This window comes from Petaurus breviceps, unplaced genomic scaffold, assembly GCF_028583685.1.
Source record: "Petaurus breviceps papuanus isolate PSGF00001 unplaced genomic scaffold, PetGlider_PUasm1.0 84, whole genome shotgun sequence".
Taxonomy (NCBI): domain Eukaryota; kingdom Metazoa; phylum Chordata; class Mammalia; order Diprotodontia; family Petauridae; genus Petaurus; species Petaurus breviceps.
Window position 1 is genome coordinate 2,952,562 of NW_027186645.1, and position 25,712 is coordinate 2,978,273.

At 38.8% G+C, this 25,712-nt stretch overlaps 1 long non-coding RNA gene across 2 annotated transcripts in view; it reads left to right on the plus strand.

The window, feature by feature from the left end:
* Window positions 1–25,712, plus strand: part of LOC138176254 (uncharacterized) — a 110,779-nt gene that overhangs the window by 8,064 nt on the left and 77,003 nt on the right. The window contains exon 3 of one of the 2 annotated variants that reach the window (XR_011172199.1): window positions 4,710–4,855. The exons of the other annotated variant lie outside the window; for it this stretch is intronic. This is a non-coding gene — a long non-coding RNA (uncharacterized lncRNA). The remainder of the gene's footprint in view (window positions 1–4,709; window positions 4,856–25,712) is intronic. 2 annotated transcript variants of the gene reach the window in all.

The window sequence follows — 25,712 nt, forward strand, 5'->3', positions numbered from 1 at the left end:
TTCTTGACCTCTTGGTGAACCAATTCAACTCTACACTGTGCTCTTCTCCTAAGTCCTACCCCCCTTGTCATATTGGAGATTGCACCCTGCTAAGCCTCAGCCTTGGATCTCTCATACCATTCTTCACCTTTGTGCTTCTGAATGAAGGTAGAGAAAATCAATTCTGATTGAGTCTACTACAAATTTGTGTTACGCAACCTTAACTAAGCCTTCATTGCTGCTAGACAGTCCTACTGTATCTCCCGCATCAACTCACTATCCTCCTCTTTACAGAAGCTTTTTTAAACCTTTTCATTCCCCCACAAACGTCCCATGATTCTCCCTTCGTGAACCCTCTCAGCTGAGATCCTTGCCTCTTGTTTTACAGAAAAAATTGAAACCATTCAATGTAAGCTCCCTCTTCTCCCCTCTTCTTCATCCCATATTGCACATATTCCTTCTGCCACTATCTCCTCTTTCACCCTTGCCCCACATGATGAGGTGTCCTGACTCCTTACCAAAGCTAATCCCTCTACCTGCTCAAACAATCCCATTCCTTCCCATCTCCTACAACAAATTGCCCTCTCTACCACTCCTACTCAATCATTTATTTTCATTCTCTCCCTGACTACTGGCTCTTGCCCTATTTCCTACAAATAATCCCATTTCTAAAAATAAATTTGAATTTTTCTATTTGCCCCAGAACGAGAGAATTAGTAGCAATAGGCTTAAGTTGCAAAGATTCAGATCATTGGTCCATATAAGGAAAAAACTTCTTACCAGATAGATTTGTTCCTAGAATGAGTTGCCTTGGGAGGGACAGAGTTCCTTTTACCTGTAATTTTCAAGGGACGATTGAATGATCTCTTGTTCAAAACACTGTTGAAGGGATTCTCTGTTAGGTACAGGCTGGGCTAGATGTCTTCTGTGATCCCTTCCAACAAATAGATTCCGTGATCTTGAAGCTAGTGCTTTCCCATCTACAGAAATTCCTGTTTGTTTGGTCAAAATGTCAACACCTATTTAAAACTTACCTACTAGGCTACGGGCACTGTGCTAAGCACTGGGTATACAAAGAAAAGCAAAAACAAGGTCCCTCTCCTTAAGGTGTTCACCTTATGCCCTTTCTCGAAGTCCTTTCTCCAATATTGTTCCCCGTGATTCTCAAAATGTTCTCCCTGCTTTCCATCCCAACTTTTAAAAAACTGTTTGGTTTAAAATGTATTTTAAGAGTCAAATAAACAGGGGGTGAGGACTATGGATGAGCAACTTTGTGATACTTTTTCTATATGTTGGTTAGTTTGTTGAAGTTTTTTCTCCTTTTTTATTCTTTGTTACAAAGAATTGCTCCCTGGGAAAAGGGGAAGGGGAAAGAGTAGGTAATATAAAAGATATCAATAACATTTTACCTTTAAAAATCAAATCTTCAAACCATTAATAAATAGAGAAATGAAAATTAAAACAATTCTGAGGTTACTCCTCACACCCATCAGACTGACAAAGTGGACAAAAAAAAGGCTACAGGAAAATTAAGTACATGAATGTGTTGCTGGTGGAACAGTGAATTGGTCTGGCCGTTCTGGAAAGCAATTTGGTACTATGACACAAAGTTACTAAACTCTGCATACTCTTCACTGCAGAGTACCAGCAGGAGGCCTATGCCACAAAGAGGTCAGAGAAAGAGGTAGAAAAGTATTTGTAGCAGTTTTTTGTACTATTAAGGAACTGGAAGCAAAGGAGGTGTCCATCAATTGGGGAATGGCTCAACAGTTATAGCATATAAGTCTAACTATTGTGCCATAAGAAATATAAGGATGGTTTCAGAGAAACCTGGAAAGTCTGTATGAACCAATATAAAGTAAAGTAAGCAGAACCAGAGCAACTTATATGATGACACTGAAAAGACACACAACTTTGAAAGAATTAAGAACTCTGCCGAAAATAATGAGCAGCCATCATTCCAAAGGAAAAACGATGAAGCATTCTACAGACCTCCTGACAGAGGTGCAGAGCAAAACACATAATCGAAATGAATGTGCATAGTCAAGCAAAGCAAATTCCTGAATTGGTTTGACTATGTATATTGTTACAATGGTTTTGTTTTTCTACAGTTTGGGGGTAGAAAAGAGAAAATTCATTTTGGTTAATTGATAAAAATAAAATTTGAAAGAGTCAAATCCATGCTTCTTAATTCCCCCTTATCCTTCTACTCATTTACCCCTTCAAAGAGTCTGAAGTCATATAAAGCAAATTGCCTTTCCTCAGTACGTCATATATCTTAACATTGTCTTTTATTTTTGATTCTTTTAATTTACCCATGAGTAATACCTTGACAAATTAGTCTGTATATCTCGAGGCCCCTTTCAATACAAAATAAACTCCAATTTATGGAGAATCCCAATTCAGGGCTATAGTATGTGCTTGATACCACACCCACAGGAGAAAAATAAAATGTGATAGAGGTTTGTAGAATTTTCGAGATGGAAGGGACTTTTGAGATCAACAAGTCCAATACTCTCATTTAGTATTAGTATTAGCAGATAGGACTACCTCCTGTCCATTCTTTCTGTCTCTGTGTTTGCCTTATGTAACACCTCCTAGGGAGGCATTGTTAGTACAGCATAGAACTGGAAACAAATCACCCTACATCTCAAGGACTAAGCACATCATTAATGAGTTGGTCTGCATTCAAGATTAAGCTTATTACTCTATGATTTATTAAACCTTTCCTTTATCAGTGTTTTGTTTCCTATCAGTTTTTTTTTCAGTCTATGCGTAATAGCAGTTAGATTTTTCAGGGCCACCTTTATCAAGGAAGGTGTTTCATTTGCCTTTGCTTAACTTGCTGAGAACCTGAATTGTAAAATATTTTCAGGAAAAACCTTACACTATAACCTTTGACACTAGGTTGACTGGTTAGTTTGAATGACACTGCAGATTTCACTTGGAATTATCCAACTAAATATAAACAAGAATCACACTCTTAGCTCAAGTCCCTGAAATTTAGTGGAGGGTTAGGTGGGGGGCGCAGAAGAGCCTTCTCTATATACTACAGGAGGGCTGAGTGCTCTGGTAGATTTTAGCAGACTATTCAGAGAATTCTATGTGGTTTATTCATCTCCCCAAATCCACCACAAAATACCTAATAGGATAATCCTTCAGATTTTTAATTCCCTTCTCAGATTATTCTCTTGCCTATTTAATAAACAGACAGAGTAGATGACATCACCTTACCTTGCTGCTATTTCAGGGGTAATGAAACAGTCCCTCTGTCCTGGCAAAATTTCTTTTGCCAACTTGGTGTAGCTTGAAATTTTATCATTTTAACTTTAATTTCTTTTTTTTCCTTTTTTTTTGGAGGGCCATTGGGGTTAAGTGACTTGCCCAAAATCACATGGCTAGTAGTTGTGTCAAGTATCTGAGGCCAGATGTGAACTCAGGTCCTCCTGACTCCAGGGCGGGTGCTCTATTCACTGTGCCACCTAGCTGCCCCATTAACTTCAATTTCTTTAGCATAAGACTTTTTAAACCTTTAAAAATACAAATTTCCCCACTTTACACCTTTTGATTGAACTTCCTTTTTTCATATAAATTTTTGGTTTTTTTTTTAAAATATACATTTCCACACTTTAAAGGTTTTGATAAGGAGTGAGTATGATCACTCTGGGGCCTGGGGAGGGAAGGCCTATAACTGGAGGAGGAGGGAGGGACAAAAGGCCAATGTACTGAAGTGTAGAAATACCAAAGACATCCCACTTTTGCTCCACAGTGTTGCCCAAAGCCTTAGGAAAAAGCTGACAAAATCTTGAAGCCATTATAGAAACAACATGCTCCAGGAAGAAATTCCAGACTACAAGTACCTGTCTATGTAAGGAAGGGCTTGAGGATACCAGCTAGAAGACATTCTGGATTATCACCATCATTATTGACTTTAACCACGTGGTCTTTTTAAAGACATTAACATGTCAGTTGATTATAGAGAGTAAAAGGTGATAGGATGGGGCGGCCAGGTAGCACAGCAAGTAAGAGCACCGGCTCCAGTGTTGAGAAGACCTGGAGATCGAATCCCGGGCTCAGACACTTAGCACCCACCCAGAAACACCTGGCTGTGTAACCTTGAGCAAGTTACTTAACCCCAATTGCTTAGGGGCGGCCAGGTGGCTCAGCGAGTAAGAGCACTGGCTCCAGTGTCGGGATGACCTGGAGATCAAATCCCGGGCTCAGACACTCAGCACCACACCCAGAAATAACTGGCCTTGTAACCTTGAGCAAGTTACTTAACCCCGATTGCTTAAAAAAAAAAAAAGGTGATAGGACAGTAGATTTCTCCACCAGGCAGGAGGTTTTGCATTCATGCTCAGACTGACCAATCTATTATTTGCATCCTTCTCACTGGTCTGTCACTGTATATCTACAAGAGACAGAACAAAAAGTAGGATTAAACAGGAAGAGGAGAGCAGACAATCCCATGACAAAGGAAAGGGCCAATCTCCTGTAAGGACTCTAACACTTCTCAGAAACAAAGATGGATATTGTTAATACCAATGCCTTACTGAAATGGTTGTATGGTTATAGAGTCATGGCATGCCGTCAGTATTCAAAGAATAGAAAATAATAATATCATGCAGAGGTCAATGGTGGATGCAATCAGTTTCCAATATGTAATCAATAAGAAACTTTGAAAAGGAACAAGAGCAAAAACAATCATTGGGGAAATGTGTAATTAATAGAACAAGAAGATCATTGGAGGTGGTGGACTTCATGACGTCAGGAGAAAGTGAGGAAGACAACCAGCATATTGGGCTTTCCTCCACTCTGACCCTCCCACTTCTGGGATGAACTTGTGAGAAGATGTGGACATTGCAGAGTTGGGCAGGTATGGATAGGATACAAGCTGCGTTGTTGGAGGGAATATTGGCATTGATGAGGTCACACACAGAGCCACTGGGTTATTTTTGCACTTTTGATGGTTGTGTTAACTCAAGTTCATCAAAAACAGCAATTTATGGCTCTCACTCTACTTAATTTTTGGCATCTCAATGATAAGTATAACACACTGGTACAAAAATTCACCTGTTTTCAGTCTGGGGGAAATATGATGTCCCCAAGCTCCCTTTGGTTTCCTTCTCTTTTTTCTCATTTTGGGGTATTTATTTTATTTTATTTTTTAAGAAATTGGGGTTAAGTAACTTGCTCAAGGTTACACCACCAGGTGTTTCTGGGTGGGTGCTAAGTATCTGAGCCCTGATTCGATCCCAGGTCTCCCAACTCTGGGACCGGTGTTCTTACTCACTGTGCCACCTGGCCACCCCTGGGGTATTTATTTTAGATAGAAAGTTCTGAATTTAGTCTTAATTAATTCAAGCTCCCAGTTAGGAAAAATTCCTAATGTCAAAGCAGAAGTTGGGTTCTTTACCTTACCTTAGATTGATATATATCTTAACTGACCTTTTTGTGATTAAGGCAAAATTTAGTTTACTGGAAACATTTGGGTAATGAAGCAGTAGATTATGTTATAGAGTATGAGGACAGACTGTTATTTGGAAGGAAAGTTGGGGAAGGAACTGACCTTTTCTTGGGACTTTCCTCAGCTTAGATTCTCCTCTCAGCAATGCCTAAAGAGCCAAAAATATCCTAAATATCTCTCTTCCCTTCAATAACCCAGTCTTCCCTTTGGTTCACTGTCTCAAATTAAAATCCTCAGAATCTTTTTTTTCCCCTACTTTGAGGAATGTCTCCCTAACCTACAAAATACTCAGGGTATGAATCAGTCTACAAAATGAATTTGATTGATTCAAAGAGGTTTACAGGCCTTGCTCATATTTAGTTCTGGTTGCCTGATTCAAATTTTTAAAAAAGTCTTTCTACCTAGTCAAGGCACCAGAGCCTTGACTTAATTGCCAACCATCTATAAAATGATCATTTGTTGTTACAAAGAGCCAGTGAGCAAATGCATCTAATGAAGAAATTATAAGACCAAATTATTGGGGTTTCCTGTAAGTTGGAAAACCATTTACCCAAGTCCTGCAAACTTATACTCACCGCTTCTTTTGGTTTCTGTAAAGTTAAGGGATCTAGCTTGGATGTCCACTCTACTTCTTTGTTAAATCATTATCTATCATCATCTTCTAGCTACTGGCTCATGTAATGTCTTTCTGATTACCTCATCTGCCAATATCCTTAGCTTTAACTATCTTCTGTCTAACATCCTACCTGGGTCCAACTGACAAGGGGCATGAGGTACATTTATGTAAACATTTTTATCATCCTAAAGGCCAGATTTACTGTTCTTTGTTAAAATACAATCAAGGAGGCAAGAGCCTCCTAGGAAAAAGAGAAGAAAAATATTGCAATAAAGAGATTCTTTACACATTGGCATTATGTTGAAATGACTTTGCTAGGCATTGGGTATTATTCAAATAGTCAACTAATTGGGTCCAAATTTCACCCACTGAGTTATTATTTATTGAATGCCCTTTATCGAAGGACCTGTACACAATAACTGTACACTACTATAGCCTAGGTTCTCTCCTTAGGGAGGCTGGGAAGGCTATATTTGAATAACTCAAGTGTCTACATCAAAGTCAGGAAGAAATGTGCAAACTATGAATCAGTGCCACTGAGCCCTGCTATCAGCAAAAGCACGTGGATGTACAGTGCTATAATAATCAATTCTAAATGTTCTGTTCTTTTATTAAATCTCATATTGGCTTTTGTTATTCTTAATATCTCTAGGCAATTTTTGAAAAATAGGGATAAGGTAAATCCAACAAGGTAGTGCCAAGATAGAGTACCAGGCCTGGAGTCAGGAAGACCTGAGTTCAACTTTGGCCTCAGACACCTACTAACTGTGTGAGCCTGGGCAAGTCACTTAACCCTGTTTGCCTCAGTTTCCTCAGCTATTTCCTGCTCCATTTCCTGGAGAAGGAAATGGCAAACCACTCCAGTATCTTTGCCAAGAAAACCCCCAAATAGGTGTATCATCATCATCCCCTTTGCTTTCCCCCCACCTAACCTTACTCTGCCCTTTGAAGGTTCAGAGATCCCCTACAGTGGTATACTTTCTGCCTGAATAACATGCCTTCCTTCTTCCCCCATGCTTTAGTTCCTGCCTGCAAGGAGTTCATAGTATAATAGGTAAATACACAGATAGCCATAATATAAGTTAGAATATGGTACATTTATAGGGGAGTGTAGAAAGATTGAAGGGGAAAGGGAATGGGGACTTTGTAACTCCCCAGTGCTCAGCAAAATGCTTTGCACAGAGGAAATACTAAACATTTGTTGAATTGGCTCACTTTTCTCTTTAATTAAAACTTACTATACTTTGACCCATTTGCTTAAGGCTCTTACATAACAATGGTGGCAATCAGTTATTAGTCAGATAGCATTTATGCTAGCTCACAAATTTATATCATACTTTAAAGCTTACAAAATGTTCTAAAAGCATTTAATTACAATTGTTCTGTGAGATAGCTACTACAGGTACTAGGATCCTCATTTTGCAAACAAGAAAACTGAAGCTTAGAGATGGGAATGGGCACACTAGTAAAACCCACAGCTAGTAAGAGTCACTCATCTCCATCTGCCTACCTTTGCACTCTATCTTCCTCATGATGGGAATGCACTCTTACCTTATCTTCTGCCTTTGGAAATCCCTGGCCTCCTTCAGTCCTCAACTCAAGCACCATTTTTTCATATGAGGTCTTTCCTAATTCCTCCAGCTGCTAGGGCCTTACTGTGCAAATGGCCTTGCATCTATGTTTTTATACCTCTCTATGTATATGAGGAGGGGGACTGACACATTTGTTTTCTTTAAATCTAGCATTTGGCACAGTGTTTGGTACATGATAGGCATTTGATAATTTTTTTTTGATTGATTGGTTCCTGCTAATCTGTTAGCTGCTAGTAAATTATTTACCCTTCCCAGATACTTGAGGTCTGGTACCAAGTATTTGTCTCTGAATTTTCCATACAACAAGCATGATATATTAAGACATATAGTAGCTTTGTCATATTGTGGAATGAAGAAATGAATGAAAACTAATTCAATTAAAATGCACATTACAGTAATTTCATTCGTTCATTCAGCAAACAGTTGTGATCTACTATACACCACCCTTTAAGTATTTTTAGTTCCTGAGACAAGTGGGTATGAAATGTTTAAGTTTCCTTTTCTTCTAGTTCTCCAATTACTAGTCAGAGTGGTTGTTTATCATAGACTGAGACCTAAAAGATTAGAGATTGAGTCCGATCCCCTCATTTTGTGAATGAAGAAACTGAAGTATAGAGAAATTAACTGACTTATTTAGGGCTACAGGATGAATATCTGGGGTGGGATTATAATCTAGGTGTTCCTGATTCCAGGTCCAGCATTCTATTCCATACATTGTTCCTAAGCAGATTTGTGCTCCTGTGACTCAAGTTGCATGAAGTCAGGGCATGGGCTCAAGGACTTTTGCCATACTACCTTGGTTGTCCAACCTAGAATAAGGAGCAAGGGAGGGAAGGACTAGGGAATGCTGGTCTGCTTAGGGCCATTCTATATTATAAGTCTATTATTTATTCTTTGATTTCAGATCTTGATCCAACCTCAGTGAAAAGCCTGGACAATATTGTGATGTTTTTGTGATCTCAGCATTATGGGTGTTCCCTTCATCAGTATAGATCAGTAATCATCTATGTCTTATTATCTTCTTTGATTCTTGTTTGACTTCTCCAGTAACTCATAGGATCATAGTTCTAGAATTAGAAAGGCAACCCCCAGAAGTCATTGAATCCAACCCCTGAATTTTACAGATTAGGAAACTAAAGTCTAGTGATATCAAGTGACTTGACCAAGGTCATATGTCAAGTACATTTCTGAGAAAGGATTTAAGCATAGGCATGTCCGATTTCAGGTCCAGCATTCTGTTAGTTACACCATGCTGTAGTTTCCCAGAAAGGATTTACCCAGAAAGCTACAGGGTGACCTCTGGGTCTATTTTTAAAGAAACTCTTGTGAATACCATTGGAGTGTTTGGTCACTATCCCTTGCTCTTGTTGCATGAATGATCCACATTTTCTGATCATCCATTTTCTTGATAATATGTTTTATGTCTAGGTCATCTTAGTCATAAGCCCTAGTTAACTTACCCCACCAGGTAGATCTTCATTGCCCTTTGTATTATTTGCAGATTTGATTCCTTGGAGTTCATGGTTTTCTATGATTCATATTAGTTTGAGGATCCTTGTGTTAATGTATATATTTAAAAATATTTTAAATATAAATTAAATATTTTTAAAAATATCTATTATATGCATATTATAAACATACATACATATGTGTGTATGTGTGTGTATGTATATATATATATATATATATATATATATATATATATATATATATATATATGCTTTTCTGTTACAGAGAAGCTTGGAGGTCACTGAAAGTGCTGCAAAATTCAATTTAGTCAGTCAATAAGCACCTACTATGTGCCAGACACTGTGCTAAGTGCTGGGTTATGAAGAAAGGCAAAACCCCAAAACAATAGACAACCTGTCCTGCCCTCAAAGAGCTCATAGTCTAATGGGGAGACAATATAGAAACAACGATGTAGAAACAAGATATACACAGGATGCACTGAATAATCAACAGAGGGCAGGCTAATGTTAAGGGGTAATCTGGAAAGGCTTTTCATAGATGGGCTATATTTGAATAACTCAAGTATCTATGTCAATGTCAGGAAGAAATGTGCAAACTATGAATTAGTGCAGCTGAGCCCTGTTATCAGCAAAAGCATGTGAATGTACAGTCCTATAATAATCAATTCTAAATGTTCTGTTCTTTTATTAAGTCTCATATTGGCTTTTGTTATTCTTTTTAATATCTCTAGGCCTCAGTGGATAGAGCACTGACCCTGGAGTTAAGAAGATCTGAGTTCAGATGTGGCCTCAGACACTTATTAGCTGTGTGATCCTGGTCAAGTCATTTAACCTTTACTTGCCTTAATCCACTGGAGAAGGAAATGACCAACCAGTCCATTATCTTTGCCAGGAAAACTCCATTGGCAATATAGTCCATTAGGTCACAAAGAGTTGGACAAAAGTGAACAACTGAACTACAATGCTCATTATATACATTCTTCTACTCTACTCATTTCCTCTGCATCAACTTATGCTACACAAGTTTTCCATTACTTTCTTATGCCACTGTTTATCCAGCCATTTCCCAATTGATGGGTACCTACTTTCTTTTCTATTTTTTCTACCACAAAAAGTGTTGCTATGATTTTACATATATATATATATATATAATTTAACCAATGTAATTGGTTAAATTACTAAACTATAGGTTGTAGCTTTGTTTCTGTCTTTGACAGTTCTCACAGTGACTTTTCAAACATTGCATCCCTTTTGCCTTCACATACCTGACCAGTTCTCTATTCTACTTAGCAAAAAAACAAAAACAAAACCACAACACTTTGCCTAAAATTTCAGTCAAAAATTGAGTTCACCTATCATGATCTCCCTCTCTTTTCAGGATTAAATCCAATCCTCTCCTTCATTATTCTAGTCTTAGAGCGAAGTGACGCTTCTTGCCAATGCCAACCCCTCCACTTGTGCACTTTGATCACATCCTCTCTTGTGTTTCTGTACCCCACATCATCTAATTTTCAATTTATAATGTATGAGTTTTTTGCCCCAATCCTAACAATATTGCTATAGGAACACAGGTAAATATATTTAGTTTTACATTTATTCATTGTCTTCTCACATTTACTTATAAATGTTCTTGGGATGTTCTGGTTTAGTTGGGTGTCATGTCAAACTTTCTGTAGACTTGATTTACCTTCCACTTGTTTTTACTGTTTTGTGTGGATATACTGTTTTCATTCTTCCCCTGTCCTCCTTTATACTGGTCTGCAAATGAACTCGTACTCTAAATTGGATTTGCCTTTGATTACCATCTCTCCCTGCCTGATAGAAAGACCAAATATTTGCTGCGTCAAGTTCTTTGGGAGTCCTTATTTTGGAGCGTGCTTTATATTGGTTAAATTACTTTAAGAAGTCTCTGTCACATGACCAATAAAGATAGAAGAATTGATATTTTCTTTGATCCTTGAGAACTCTCAAACCTCACCATAGTAAGAATTATGTATGAGATAAAGCATTTCTTCTGCCTTCATGGTCTAAGATACTAAGAACCCAAGCAAGGTAACAACCCAATGAACAAACCACAGAGAAGGCTCCTCTCTAATCCCTAAAGCCTTCATTCAAAACTCCCACCCCTACCAGCTACCACACTCTAGCAGGAAGTACAAGCCAATCCATGGGAGTGAAATAGAATACAGCTCTGTGCTCCTCTGTTTCCCCAAAGAAAATACAAAGGTAGGAGCTTGCTCTGGCCAAAGTTCTAACATAGCAGTGTTGTCTGGGGCAACAGTACTCTGCCAGAGAGCTGAGGAACAAGGGGAACTGGGGCAGGATGTTGGTATGTGTGTGTAGATCCACCAGACTTGAAGCAAAGAATACTGTATTTACTGTATTTCACCACATAATTGTAGCAGATTTTATGACTTTTTTTTTGCAAAAAAGTGGGGTGTGACCATTATATGAAACATTTAAAAATTGTGTTGGTATTACTTAAAATAATTTATTACTAAGCTGTCTTTGGTGTAAGATTAAGATGCATGAAATACTCATGAATATAGGTTAAAATTGAATATTGACAACATGAGGGCTGAGAATTCTGGGATCAGGGCTTGCAATCTGTGAGAGATAAATTCATATTCACATGCCACTGGTGAATATATTGCTGCTGTTTACTTTTTAAACAGTGTGATGAACAGAATTATGCCATGCAACAATTATGTGATGAAAGGTTATAATCCAGTTTTTGGACTAAAGAAAACCAAACCAACCAACGTGTGACAATTATGTGGTGAAATACAGTAGCTGAGGCTCAGTCTCCCTAAAGGTTTGTTGGGGCAGACACTCAGTCCAATGAACTATGAATGCCTCAGCATTGGAGGGAAACCATCATGTCAGAAAGTGAGTGATAGTAGAATATAAGATAAAAAGATTGAAATGACTAAAGATCTCAAGAGGAAGGAAACTCAATTAAAAAGAGCACAAGGAGATGTCAATAGAGGAAGATAAATTACTTGATGGAATAGAGATAGTGATTTTGTACTTTTTTTTTAAAGTATCAAAGTTAGTTAATATTTATTACAAAGAACACTGGATTTGGAATGTGAGAATCTGCATTAAAAAGTCAGCTCTGCCACTTATTACATTTGTTATCTTGGGCAGAGTTTCACTTTCCCTGCAGATGTCCTCCCATCTGTAAAATGAAATAGTTGGACTTGATGGTCTCTGAGGTCTCTTCTACCTATAAGCCAATGATCTTATGATCTAGTCTCTGCTTCTTAGGGTCAATAGCTTGTTTAAGAAGGTTGTGATGGCCCCGTTATAATTATACACAATATCATCTTTATTTTTATAATTTTCCCTGACTTGGGACTCATCTTGACTTTGCTGTGACTACTAGATGACCCAATGTACATAGACTCTGATTCTTGGTTGGCCCCCACATTGGTAATTTTCTGTTGTTAAGTGACAGTCAATTACATTTTTTTGCCTTTTTTTGGGAGGGCAATTAAGTGACTTGCCCAAGGTCACACAGCTAGTTTTTGTGTTAGGTGTCTGAGGCCGGATTTGAACGCAGGTCCTCCTGACTCCAGGGCCAGTGCTCTATTCACTGTGCCACCTAGCCACCCCTCAATTACAGTTTTTAAATGATGTTTGGTGCTCACCATCTTCATGCAGCACTTTCTAATTTTCTTTTTGGAGAAAAGATTCATCCTATATAAAAGTGAGGCTTTGAATAGTTTACATGCCTTTGGTTTTTTTTCCATTTCATAATTCCAAATCACAGTTTCCAACAGATTTCCACCCTTCCCCTGTGACTATATCTGCATGAAAGTCTCCAAATGTCAATGTGTAATGTTGATTTGTTTTTTAAAAAAGATTTTTATAAGTTTTTCCATAGAATTTCTCTACTTTCTCCTCTGCAACAGATCTGGTGCTTTATGGCTCAGACTTATCATGAGTGAGATGCTCATCAAGATTAATAACAAGTGTTCCACAAAATTATGCTTCTTGTTGCCTTTGGGTACACAATGAAATCAACTTTGTCAACTGTTTTTTTCACCTCTCTAATGAAAACTGTCCAACCATTTAACCACAACTTCTTTATGATTGCTTGTTTAATTTATAGTAATAATGTCAATATTGAAGTGGCCTAGTTCCTCTTGTGTATCAACTCACTTGTTGGACAAAAGGTCTGGTTGATTTAGCAGGTCAAATTCTGCTTTATGGGTGGTCAAAAAGTTATCTGACTCTTAGCATCTTCTGACCTTTTTTCCCACATTTACTGCAAAAGGGAAGACACACATTGAACTGAGGGCCATTTAAGATTTGTCTTTGTTCCCTGGTTGTCATGGTCAAAGAATTCAACAACTAGCAGTCAATTGGTTGATGAGCCTCCAATTATTGAGCCAGTCTGGTTTTCAAATAGGAGGCACAGTCTTGTGTGGGACAGTCATGGAGGGACCATGCTTGAAGCTTTTTGTAGCATAGTTGGTAGAAACTGGCAGAGCTTATGTTCCACTGGCATGACCTTCAAAGACTTAATATGCATATTACAATGAAACACCCAAGTGGTAGGACATTTGCGAAATGAGCATGGTGCCTATCTCATTAATATGAAGAAAGTACATTTAACAAGAATATTCCTTGTCTACTACTATTTTAATTTTTATGGAATAGCTTGACTGTGAAGGCTTTTGAAAGGAGTTTGCACCATAAGAAGACTGTTGTCTTTCTGTCTTCTAATGAGAAAGGTACAGTAAACGATTCTCATGACTTTTAATTCTAGGCATCATGTATCAGAGAATTGTCTGACTAAAAAGTAACTTTGGTTTTTTTTTAGTTGAGAGACACATGTTAACTTGGGAGTAGGAAGAAAATAATACTGTATGGCGGGGCGAGCATATATGCAGGAATAGGTGTTTGGGGCTATCCCAGGGATCATGCATTAGAGATTCCCTGGGAACTTTGGGATTCATGGGACATGTTCCCTGGATTGGCTCCCATAAACTTGTTCCAACCTCAGCTACAATAAGAAATTCACCCAACATAACTTATTAAAGAGTTGATGATCTAGGGATTTGGTAGAAACTTTAGCTTATATTTCTGTTAAATCAATAGTTTCAAGATTGGAGTTGACTTGAAGATAATTTCTTTTCTTTTCTTTTTGGAGGGGGGAAGGAAGGGCGATTGAGATTAAGTGACTTGCCCAAAGTCACACGGCTGGTAAGTGTTAAGTATCTGAGGCCAGATTTGAATTTAGGTCCTCCTGACTCCAGGACCAGTGCTCTATTCACTGTGCCACCTAGTTTCCCCTTGAGGATAATTTCTTGAACTGTTTCTTTCCTAGGCATCACTTGAGATAATAAAGTAACCAGTGTGTGCAACAGATTATTCCATATATTTCCAATTACTTAGCTACTGAAATTCCATAAAGCCACTACAACTCTTTGAGTGATTTGTGTATGTCTCCTACTAGACTACAAGCTTCATGAAGTGGTAATTTGAAAAAAAAAAATAAACAAAAAAATCTTCTGGAAACAGTACATTTAGCAACCTTCTCGGAAATATCAGTTTAAGATTTGTCTCCTTGCTATTTAAAACTTAAATTCCAATCAAATATATGTGCTAACAGTGGTATCTGGTATCATTGACTTTAAAGGTTAATAATCCCCTTAAAAACCCATTCTTACGGACTCTTTATCTCATTCCCACAATATCTATTCTAAACCTTGCTATGTTCCTTCTTCAATTCCACAGCCCACAGACCCCATATTTACAACAGATCCCTTAGCTCTCTACTTCACTGAGAAGTCTGATACCACAAAAGAGCAGTGCACTCAACTCTGTTCTTTAAAACTTTTCAGCATCTTCATCCATTTTCTTCTGTCTCAGAGAGGGCAAATCTTTTTACTAGGGTCTTTATCCTATTCCCTTCCTCCTCCTCTAGGACTTTACTGCAGCAATCATTCCCTCTGTCTTAAAAGTCTTCAATATCTTTTCTATCTACTTATAAGTATGGTCAAGTCTTCCTAGTCCTTAAAAAGAAGAAAAGGCCTTCTCTTGACTCATCTACCTCATTACCTACCATCCTATTTCTCTTCACTCCTTACAAGTTATAAATATAGAACTAGAAGACACTAGAGAGGTCAGCTAGTCTAGCTTCCTTATTTTAAAAATATGGAAACTGAGGCCCAGGTGGGCTAAGAGACTTACCCAAGGTTACACAGGCAGTAAGCATCAGAGGAGGATGTGTACCCAGGTTCTCTGCCTCCAGAGCCAATAGGATATTTTCTCCTTTCCTTTGAGACACATTACTATCATTGTTTCCTTTTACCTCTGCTAATTCCTTTACTCTTTCCTTTACTAGCTACTCCTTTCTAATACCTTAAATTTGACATCCCTCTAGGTTCTGAACTTGACTTCATTCTTTTTCTTCTCTTTACTTTGTTAATCTCACTTCCTTTCTTGGCCTCAGTGATCCCCTCATAGACATTTGGCTTGTTAGAACTGAACCTTAAATATCACCCGCTTCATTCTACAGGCAAGATAACTGAGGTCTAGAGAAGGTAGCTAGCTTGATCAAAGTCATGTAGCTTGTGGTAGAGCTGAGATGGGAGCCCTGGTTTGTTGACTCCAGATGCAGCCCAGTCTTTCTCTATTTTCTATGAATTTCCAGAAATATATCACCAACTGCATATAGCAAACATTTCTTTACCTACAAGCCCCTCAAACTCTGCACGCTCTCAACTGAGCTTAGAGTTTATTCTCTTTCCCCCAAACCCTGCTCTTTTTTCTGATTTTGATTTCTACTAGTTATACCTTCCTTTGCACACAGTTTCTCATGTTTGAAATCTTGGTATTATCTTTGAATATTCCATCCCCTCACCTCTCATATTCAGTTACCAGCTTCTGTCAATTCTACTTCTGCATATCCCTTGCCACCACTCTAGTACAGGTAAAGGTCCTCATTATCACCTGCCTGGACTTTTACAATAGCTTCCTAATAGTTCTCCTCCCTTCCATTTTCCTACCTCTGAACCATCTTTAAAATCACTGCCTCAAATTTTCCTTCCTTTTGCACAGGTCCGGCCATTTCTCTCCTCTGCTCACAATCTTTTAAAGATTCTGTTTTTCCACTGAGTAAAGTTCAAACTTCATATGGACACATTCGACCCCTCCCCTCCAATACACACACACACACACACACACACACACACACACACACATACACCACCCTACCTTTCCGACCTTTTTGTCACCTACTCTAAGAAGTAAAGAGATCTCAAGGAGAAACCTCAGACCTCAGGATCACAGGATCACAAAATTATAAATTTAGAACTAGAAGAACTCTCCAAAACCATCAAGTCCAATCCCTATATTTTATAGAGGAGGAACTTGAGACTCATAAAGGTTAAATTACTTTCCCAGGGTCACCCAGATAATAAGTCTCTGAGGCAGAATGTGAGCATAATTCTTCCTGACTCCAAGTTCAATGCTTTATCTAATATGGGACACTGCTCTGGTGATTGGAGAACAAAGATGTGTGTGAGGTAGGAATAAAGAGCCCAGGTCAGCACTAGACTAATAGTGGTAAGGGACTGACAGAGAAGAGCTCATTTGGGAGTGTGTTCCATCAGATGGGGGATGGGAAGGAAAAACTATCAAATAATTTCCTATTTTATTTAATTATACTTGATAACCTGGTGCTATGTTCACATGTGCCTCATACAAAAGGAGTATATATCCTGACAGTTCCCTTTAAAATTTCCTGCCCTAGTTACACCTCTGCAAGATCTCTATATTCTCTTGAATTGGTTCTTTCCTAGGCATCACTTGAGATAATAAACTAACGAATTTGTGCAGCAGATTATTCCATATATTTCCAATTATTTAGCTAGTGAAACTCCATAGGGCCACTTACAGATATTGGACTGATTTGACTACAAGCTTCATGAAAGTAGAGATTCTGTCTTGCATAAACTGAATATTTCTCCCAGTGCCCAACACAGTACTTCATAATGATGGTACCTAGCATTTATATAGTACTTTAAGCACTTCTGAAGTACTATTTAATTTTTTCCACAATATTGGAATTTAGGTTTTATTATTCCCATTTTATGTTGAGAAAAATGAGGCAGTTAGTGTTTAGACTTGCCCAGGGTCACCCAGATAGTAAGCGTCTAAGGCTGGATTTTAACTCAAGTCCTGGTCAATCCAAGTCCATTGTTTGATCCACTGTCTACCTAGCTACCTGACCATATATTTAATTAAATATTGACTAAACTGAATATAGTGGTAGTATCTGTTTTCTAGTGCTATAACATTTCACTTGCAATCTCCTGTTGGAGTACCTATGTTTCTCTCATTCTGGTACACAATATCATACTACCATTCTAATTAGTCCTAATTAGAACCTTGGTACCGTCTTTGAACTCATCTTTCACGTGAAACCCGACTGATCCTTTCTTACCTTGCTGATCTCCATCCAGGGCTCCGTCTTTCCAGTCACTCTAGACACTTTGGAGCTATCCTCTACTCTTCACTCTTTCTCTCTTTCTTTCTGCATAAATTCAATCATTTGCCAAGTCTTGTCATTTCTATGACCACAATGTATCTTGCATCCATCCCCTTCTTTTCACTCACATGGCTATCATTCTAGTTAGTATGTTATCACTTCTCACCTGAACTATTGCAATGGTTTACTAATTAGTGTCCCTAAACTCCTATCTCTCCCCTCTCTAATCCATACAGCGGCTAACTTGATATTTCAAAAGCACAAGTCTAACCATATCATTCCCCTGCTCAAGAAACTTCAATGGCTCCCCATTGTTCCTAGAATAAGATTAAACATCTCTGTTATTTAAAGCTCTTCACAATCTGGCTTCAATTTATCTTCCCAGATTATTCTCATGATTTCTCATTCACTTTTAGTTCTAGTCAAACTGAACCACTTATTGTTCTCCAGACACTGCATTCTGTATTCTGCCTCTAATTTACCTTTTTGTGAGCTGTGCCTTATGCCTAGAATGCTTTCCCTTACCTATGATACTTGGACTCTCTAGCTCCCTTTAAAATTCAGCTCAAGAACTATCTACTCCTGATCTTCTTCGATGTAGAACTCTTTACCCTCCCCTCCGCCAAATTACTTTGTATGTAACAACATATCTGCTGGCTCAGGTAGGTTGGGATACTTTCTCCCATGAAGGGACCCCTACTCTGCACCCCTCCACTGACTGGGTTTAGGAAGGAGGCTCTAAAGAAAAGGGTCAGGGTCTTTTTTTTCTGTCTTTTTTTTTTCTCTATGATTTTTTATGCTTGTACCGCAGAGTCCTAGGGAAAATCACTTAAAGCTTAGGTTGGCTCATGTCTAGGGTCTTGCCAAAAGGGAGTTGAAATGTACTCAGTGTACAATGTACATCAAATATGAGAGATGACTATTTATTTCCTACACACAAAAAATGCCTAAAATACAAAGGACTCAAACATTCATTGACAAAGATTTAAAAACAGAAAACAAGAACTGATAACTCTATTTTACTTTCCCAGGAGATTAATTCTTCAAATACTAACTCATGAGGTATTTTGTGGGTCTGCTGAATGGTCATTTCATTGCTAACTGGATTCCATACTTTCTAATCAATTTCCTTAAAGACCAGGTCCTGGTAGTAATAATGTCTTCAACGAAGCATTACAGTATGTGCCTGTCCCAGGATGCAACCACCAGTGACAGGAGCACCCAGGAATCTGTCACCTCTCAAATTCACAAGATTACCTCTAAGGCTGGAAGTATTCGTCTCAGACTGCTGTTGGATCACCTCTAGCTGCCTGGGCACTCCCTTCCCTCACAGAAAGTTCAAGGGGGAGAGTTGTCAAGGAGTCCTCGCAAGCTTAGAGGAGAGAAAGAGGAAGAGCTCTGGAGTCTAGATCCCTTAAAGTCTATTGAATAGGCTACCACTTCTTGGCTCAGCGGCTGATTCTCTTTGACATAGTATCTTTCCTTGGACCCCGGCTATTGTCATAGGGATTAAGGGATTGCTGAATCATCCCAATGTCCTTCATTGCTGAGCATATGAACCTGGAAGTGATCAAGAGAGCTCAATTGAGCTCCACACATGTTCCATGGGTTATGTTCTAGCCAGAGCACTTTGTTGTTTTTTTTTTTGGAAGGGTGAGGACCTTCCTGATTATCCCTTACCCCCCCCCCATTGCATTATATATTATATTTTATATTTACATTTTATTTCCCCCAATAGAATGTAAGTTTCTTGAGGTCAGGAATTGTTTCATTTTTTATCTTTGTAACCCTAGCACCTAGCACTGTGCCAGACTTTAAAAAAAAACAACCTTTTTTTTTTTGGTTGAGATCTATGATTTCCCTGGTGTAGAGACCTCCTGGTAAGGAATCTCTTTCTACCAAAGCATATACCCAACAGTTCTGCACCAGAGGGTTGCCTGGGACACTGAGGGGTTAAATAATATGCCCAGGGACACAGAATATACTTGTAGGAGACTTGAATCCAGTTCTTTCTGATTCTGAGGTTGGTTCTCTATTTACTTTATCTTGGAACCTCTCACATAGGCATAATGTGTGTGTGGCTCATCATCTACCTTCCATTCTCAATGTCCACCTTCTCCAAGGCTCTGTCCCAGACCTTCTTTTCTTCTCCTTCTGTGCTATTTTTCTTTCTGATCTCATTGTTACCATGGCTTAAATTACCACCTCTGGGCAGAGGCCTCCCAACACTTTCTATCCAGCCTTTATCTTTCTTTTGACTTCTAGTCCCTCTGACTATGAGATATTTGCATCTAATTTCTCCTGGAACTACATACTTAGAATGTCCAAGACTAAATTCAATATCTTTCCACCTCCAAACCCACCCTTTTTCCAAACGTACCTATTCTGAGGGGGATGGTACCACAGTTTGCAGTCACCCAGGCTCAAATCCTTAGAATTGTATCCCACTTTCCTTTCACTCACTCCATATCCAGTCACTGAGGTCCTGTCCTTTCTATTCCATATTCTTTCTCGAACCCGTTCCTTCTTCTCCACTCATACCATCAAGATCCTAGTTCAGATACTTACTACTTTTGCCTTTCGAATATATCCTTTAAACCCAAATAATCTATTTAATGTGCAAGCCAGACTGTATTTAGTCTCCCTACTGAAAAACCTTCAGGAATTGCTTTTTGCCTTTTGAGTAAGGCACAAATACTTTCGTTTGCCATTTAAAGTCCTCCAAAATCCAAACTTATTTTGTTGGAATTTACATATTTTCCTTTATGCATAGAGCCAAACTGAAATGATTTTTCCTTGTTCTTTCTCCTGCATCGTCCTATCTCTGTGCAATCACCCAGCCTGTCCCCTATACATAGAATACATTATGTTCTTATCAATACCTGTTGAAATTGTTCTTTTCCTCCAAGTCCAGCTCAGGTGTCACTGTTCTGTGAGATAGTCCTTCCCAATCCCAGAGGTCAGTCAGTCAACGAGCATTTATTAGGCACTTACTATGTGCCAGGTACATTGCTAAGTGCTGGACATAAAGAAAGGAAAAAACTCGGCCCCTGACCTCAAGGAGCACATGTTTTAATATGGGAGATAAGGTGAGAATAATCTCCTTTCTCCAATTTTTTTTTGGAGCACTTTGTTTAAATCTCTCCTTTGGCCTTTGGGAATACATTTCATAGCCTCCCTAGTAGATTGTAAACTCAAGGATAAAGGTTGTGTCATTTTTCTTCCTTATCTCCCCAGGACCTAGAAGGGTGCCTTGCTCCTGTAGTAAATGATAAATGCTTGTTGAATTGAATTGAATTGAATTCTCCATGGGTAATTTAGTCCTGATTTGAGATATCTATGTATGATTTCTTCTAACTAGGAAATTTGTTAAAATGAACATTTAATAATGGAGCTACTCATTCTTATAGTTTGGCATCTTGGACCCCAAAGCAAGAGTTTCAGAAATTTCCCATTATCCTTTGTAAATGGTGGAATGCATAACTCTTCAGCTAAAATGCAGTGTCTATTTGCCTGAGGTTTCCTTTGGGGAAAAAAATGAGGTAGCTAGTAGATACTGTTCTCCTTGATATGACTCTGTCTTGTTCTTCAAGTGTTTTGGCACTTTCTCCATGCAGACCACAACCACACGAGACACCGACCTTCAAAATGCTGAGCCTTTGACCTTTAATCATTGAGTAATTCCCATACTTTTACAAGGCTTAGCTGAAATGAGTATTTTATGTAAACTCAGTGTTTTATGAAGCTTTAGGCATCACTGATAACATTCTGTTCATTTTGTTTGTTGAAGAGGCTCCAGATAACTGGACGGTCTCTTGCAGTGTCCTTCAGCCTCTGGGCTTCCATACCAAATAAAGGCTGCTTGGGGGCCTTTCTACACCTTTGTTGCTATTGCTCAGTCCTGTGAGCCCATTTGAGGTTTTCTTGGCTAAGATACTGGAGGGGTTTGCCATTTCCTTCTCCAGCTCATTTTACAGATGAAGAAACTGAGGCAAACAGGGTCCCACAGCTAGTAAGTGTCTGAGGCCAGATTTGAATTCAGGTCTTCCTGACTGTGGGCCTGATGCTTTAAGCACTGTGACATCTAGCTGCCCACCTTTGTTACTACCTGCTTACTATTTAGGGTATTGACTGAGAACAGGGCCAAGGTGGAGGAAAGTTTGACTAGCCATATCAGTTGCCAAATTTCTAGATTCAATCTGAGAAAAATCAAAATTCTGTGACATCTCTTTCATTATCCCAGCCTGGTTAATAACTCTTTTAGACTGGTTGCTTGTTCCCTCAAGCAATTGAGAATAAAAATGAGAAAAGTGACAACTAGCATTTACATAACACTTTAAGGTTTTACATAACACTCTACATATGCTATCTCATTGATCCCCACAATAACCCTGGGAGGCAAGGTTTAACAGATGGAGAAACATGTATAGAAGTGAAGAGACTTGTCTAGGGTCACATAGAAAGTGGGTGAGGTATCTGAGGCAGGATTTGAACCCAGGTCCTCCTGACTCCAACTCCAGTACTCAATTTATTGTACCATCTAAAAATTTTTATAGGCAATTAGGTGGCTCAGTGGACGCAGTACTAGACCTGGATTCAGCAAGGTCTAACTTCAAATCTGGCCTTAGACACTTACTAGCAATCACTTAACCTCTCTCTCTTTTTATTTTTTTGGTCTTTTTGGATGGGGGAAGGCAAGGCAATTAGGATTAAGTGACTTGCTCAAGGTCATACAGCTAGTAAGTGTTAAGTGCCTGAGGCCAAATTTGAACTCAGGTCCTCCTGACTCCAGGGATGGTGCTCTATTCACTGTGCCACCTAGCTGCCCCTTTTTCTTTTCTTTCTTCTTTTTAACTCTTTTAAACTTTTAACTCTCTTTAACTTTTTTTACACTTAATTTTTACCTTAATCCTTAATATCATCTCTTTTTACCTTAATCCACTAGCAAAAGGAATGACAGACCACTCCAGTATCCTTGCTAAGAAAACCCCACGGACACTATTGGCACGCTGTGATCCATGAGATCATGAAGAGTTGGACAGGACTAAACAACAACAACCATGACAACCTTTTTAACTGTGCTTGCACTGGTTTGTTTCACAGAGATGTAAATTCTTGCTGAAATTAGTCATTACCTTCTTTGTAGTTCCTCAAAAGCTTCTGGTCAGATTTCCTGCCTGAGGCCAGAACCATAACTAGGAATCCTGGTACTTGGGGCAAATTTAGTGATGAGTGTTGTGGTAGTGGTTCAGAGTGTCCTGTGAGGGATCCAAAATCTTAGAAGAACTGGTTGGGGAGGATAGCAAAGGAAGAAGAAAGAGCTGCCATGGCATTTGTACCCAGGGTGGTAGCCTTGAGTGCAGTCACGCCAACATAGAAGCATAGGTCAGTGAAGCATTGTTAGGAAAGGTGGAAGGGGCTCCATCTGGGGAGAAAATATGTCCCCCATGTTGGAGCCCAGGTTCATAATTAAACTAATGTACCTCCAATATCAGAACAGGGGTCAATAGCTTCTTTATTCCTCAGTGCTGCAGGGACTCCTAAGTGGTGCAGTGGAGATAAGATAAGGCCTAGAGTCAGGAAGATCTGAGTTCAAATCTTACCTTAGACACTTACTAGCTATGTGACCTTGGGTAGGTCACTTAACCCAGTTTGCTTTAGTGTTCTCATGTATAAAATGAGCTAGAGAGGGAAATGGCAAACCACTCCATTATCTTTACCAAAAAAACCCCAAATGGGGTCATGAAGAGTCTGACATGACTGAAATGACTGAACAGCAACAACAAAGCAGTAAGCCTGGCTATTACTGAGGCCACTGAGGACTTAAGACATAAGCCAGAGGAGAAGGATAAAGGATAGAGGAAAGGAGAAAAGGAGGCAAATTAAAGTAAAAGGGAGTGAGAGAGGAGGGAAGAAAAAGTAGAGGGAGAAAAGAAACCTTCATTAAACTTCAAGGTGGGAATTATTTGAGTTTTGTCTTTGCAATCCTTTTGCCTGGCACAATGCCTGGTACCTAGTAGGAGCTTAATAAATGCTTGTTGTTGATGGATTTACATTATCTTTAACAGGCTGGATCAGAACCCTATAGAACACATGCTTGGGTAGGGGTATACTGAACAGATGATGCCACCAATAGTACGTGAACCCCCTGGTTACTCTGCCTAAATAATATCATCTTATTGTTCCTGGGGTCCCAGATATAGAGCACCATTTTGAAAGAAGATCATGTGTGTGTAGTCTACTGCTTTTCTCCAAAACAATCCTAGGAATGCCTCTGAATGGCCTAATGATTTAATGGTTAACTTTGAAACAGCTTCAAAAGATCGGTGCCTTTTGGCACTTAGATTGGGAATCTGAGTAGCTGTGTTGATTAAAACAATATCCCAAGAGACATCCAGGAGAGGTCAGAAGTTTAATTTAATACTAGCAAAACCTCTTGACTTTGATATGTTACATATGACCCTGGGAAAGCTCTGCACCCCTGGGGAGGGTGCCTTTTTGTACTGTGATTGTAGAGGAAGGAGAAAAATGAGTTTCTGGGATGGAAGGACTATATAGGCAAAAACTATGTCACTTATGTCTGTTTTCTCAGTGCCTGGCTCATAGTAGGCACTTAATAAAAGCTTTTTGACCAACTGATATATATATATATATATATATATACTTACAAGACTCCTCAGCTAGATAGATATTATTTTTAAAAAATTATTAGTCCACATAACTTTATGAGAGACAGTAAGAATATAATACTTAGAGATTTGGTCCCAGAACCAGGAAGACCTGGCTTCAAGTCTGGCATAAGACACATATTGGTTTGTGTTACTCTGGCCAAGTCACTTTACTTCTTAGTACCCTAGGGCCAGAGGTGTCAAATAGTGAGGCTCTGTGCTCCTCAAATCAGATTAAATTGTAATTAGGAAATATTTAACAAAATACAATAAAACATAGTTACTATATTTTAAAATTATATTGCTATGAGGTCTCCTGGACCCTTATGTACAGATTAGTGGCCCTGCTTCTATTTGACTTTGACCCCATTGTTCTAGGTAAGCTTCTATGACTATAAGTTACCAAGATGATGCCAACCTGCATTGGCAGGAGTTCCCTCATCTGGTAGTTCTTTATATCAATGAAATCACATATTCAGTTCCTATCCCTAAGTAATTATATTCAACCCAATTAATTATTAAAAGTTCAGAGGTTGGACCATGAGCTCATAAATCCCTGGAGGAAAAACAACCTTGAGCTTGTCATATAAGGGGTGGGAGAATTTGTTTCCCTCTCCCTCAGAGTAGGGCAGCCTTATACACCTTGGTCACTAGACTGTTCAGCTCTTTATACCCTTGTTCCCTTCTGAGTTCCCAGCTCTCCCTTCTAACATCATCTCAGGTCACTTTCTTTGCACTACTTGTAGAAAACTTTGGTAGTTGGCAGTTTCACAGGTTGAGAGTCATTTGGATGATACAGCTGAGTTCTGGGAGTAAATACTGAAGGGAGAGAATCTAGAACAGAGTTTCTTAACCTAGAGACCATGAAGTTCTTTTTTTTTTTTTTTGGTGAGAGGTGGAGGGGGTAATTTTGAAAATTTCATTTCAGTGTAATTGGTTTCCTTTTTGGTCCTATGTATTTTATTTTACATATTTAAAAACATTATTCAAAGAAGGGGTCCACAGGCTTCACTGGACTGCTAAAGGGATCAATGACACACAAACTAATAACTTTTGCTTCAGAAGAAGCCTTTTCTGCTTTGGAGCTAGGGAATACTTGCTGCAGTGTCTGGGAGAAAATGAGCTGAATCATAAATGCAATAATGCCTTTAAGTCATGTTAACTTTATCAGGATATTAATATCTTTGTAAGTGTTTATCTTGTACTAAAATTGTCCTTTTATCTCTTTCCTGGTCACATATTAATCAGCTTTGAACTACTCAATAAACCTTATTACTGGATATCCGGCCTAGTCACCTTCTTTGTGAGAATGAGTTGACTAAGAGGTATAAGGATCTTGCCATAGAGCTTATAGGGGGGGGCACATAGAGCTTTTAGGAATGGAGGGAGGGAGGTGGGGAAGGTTGCAGAAGCAG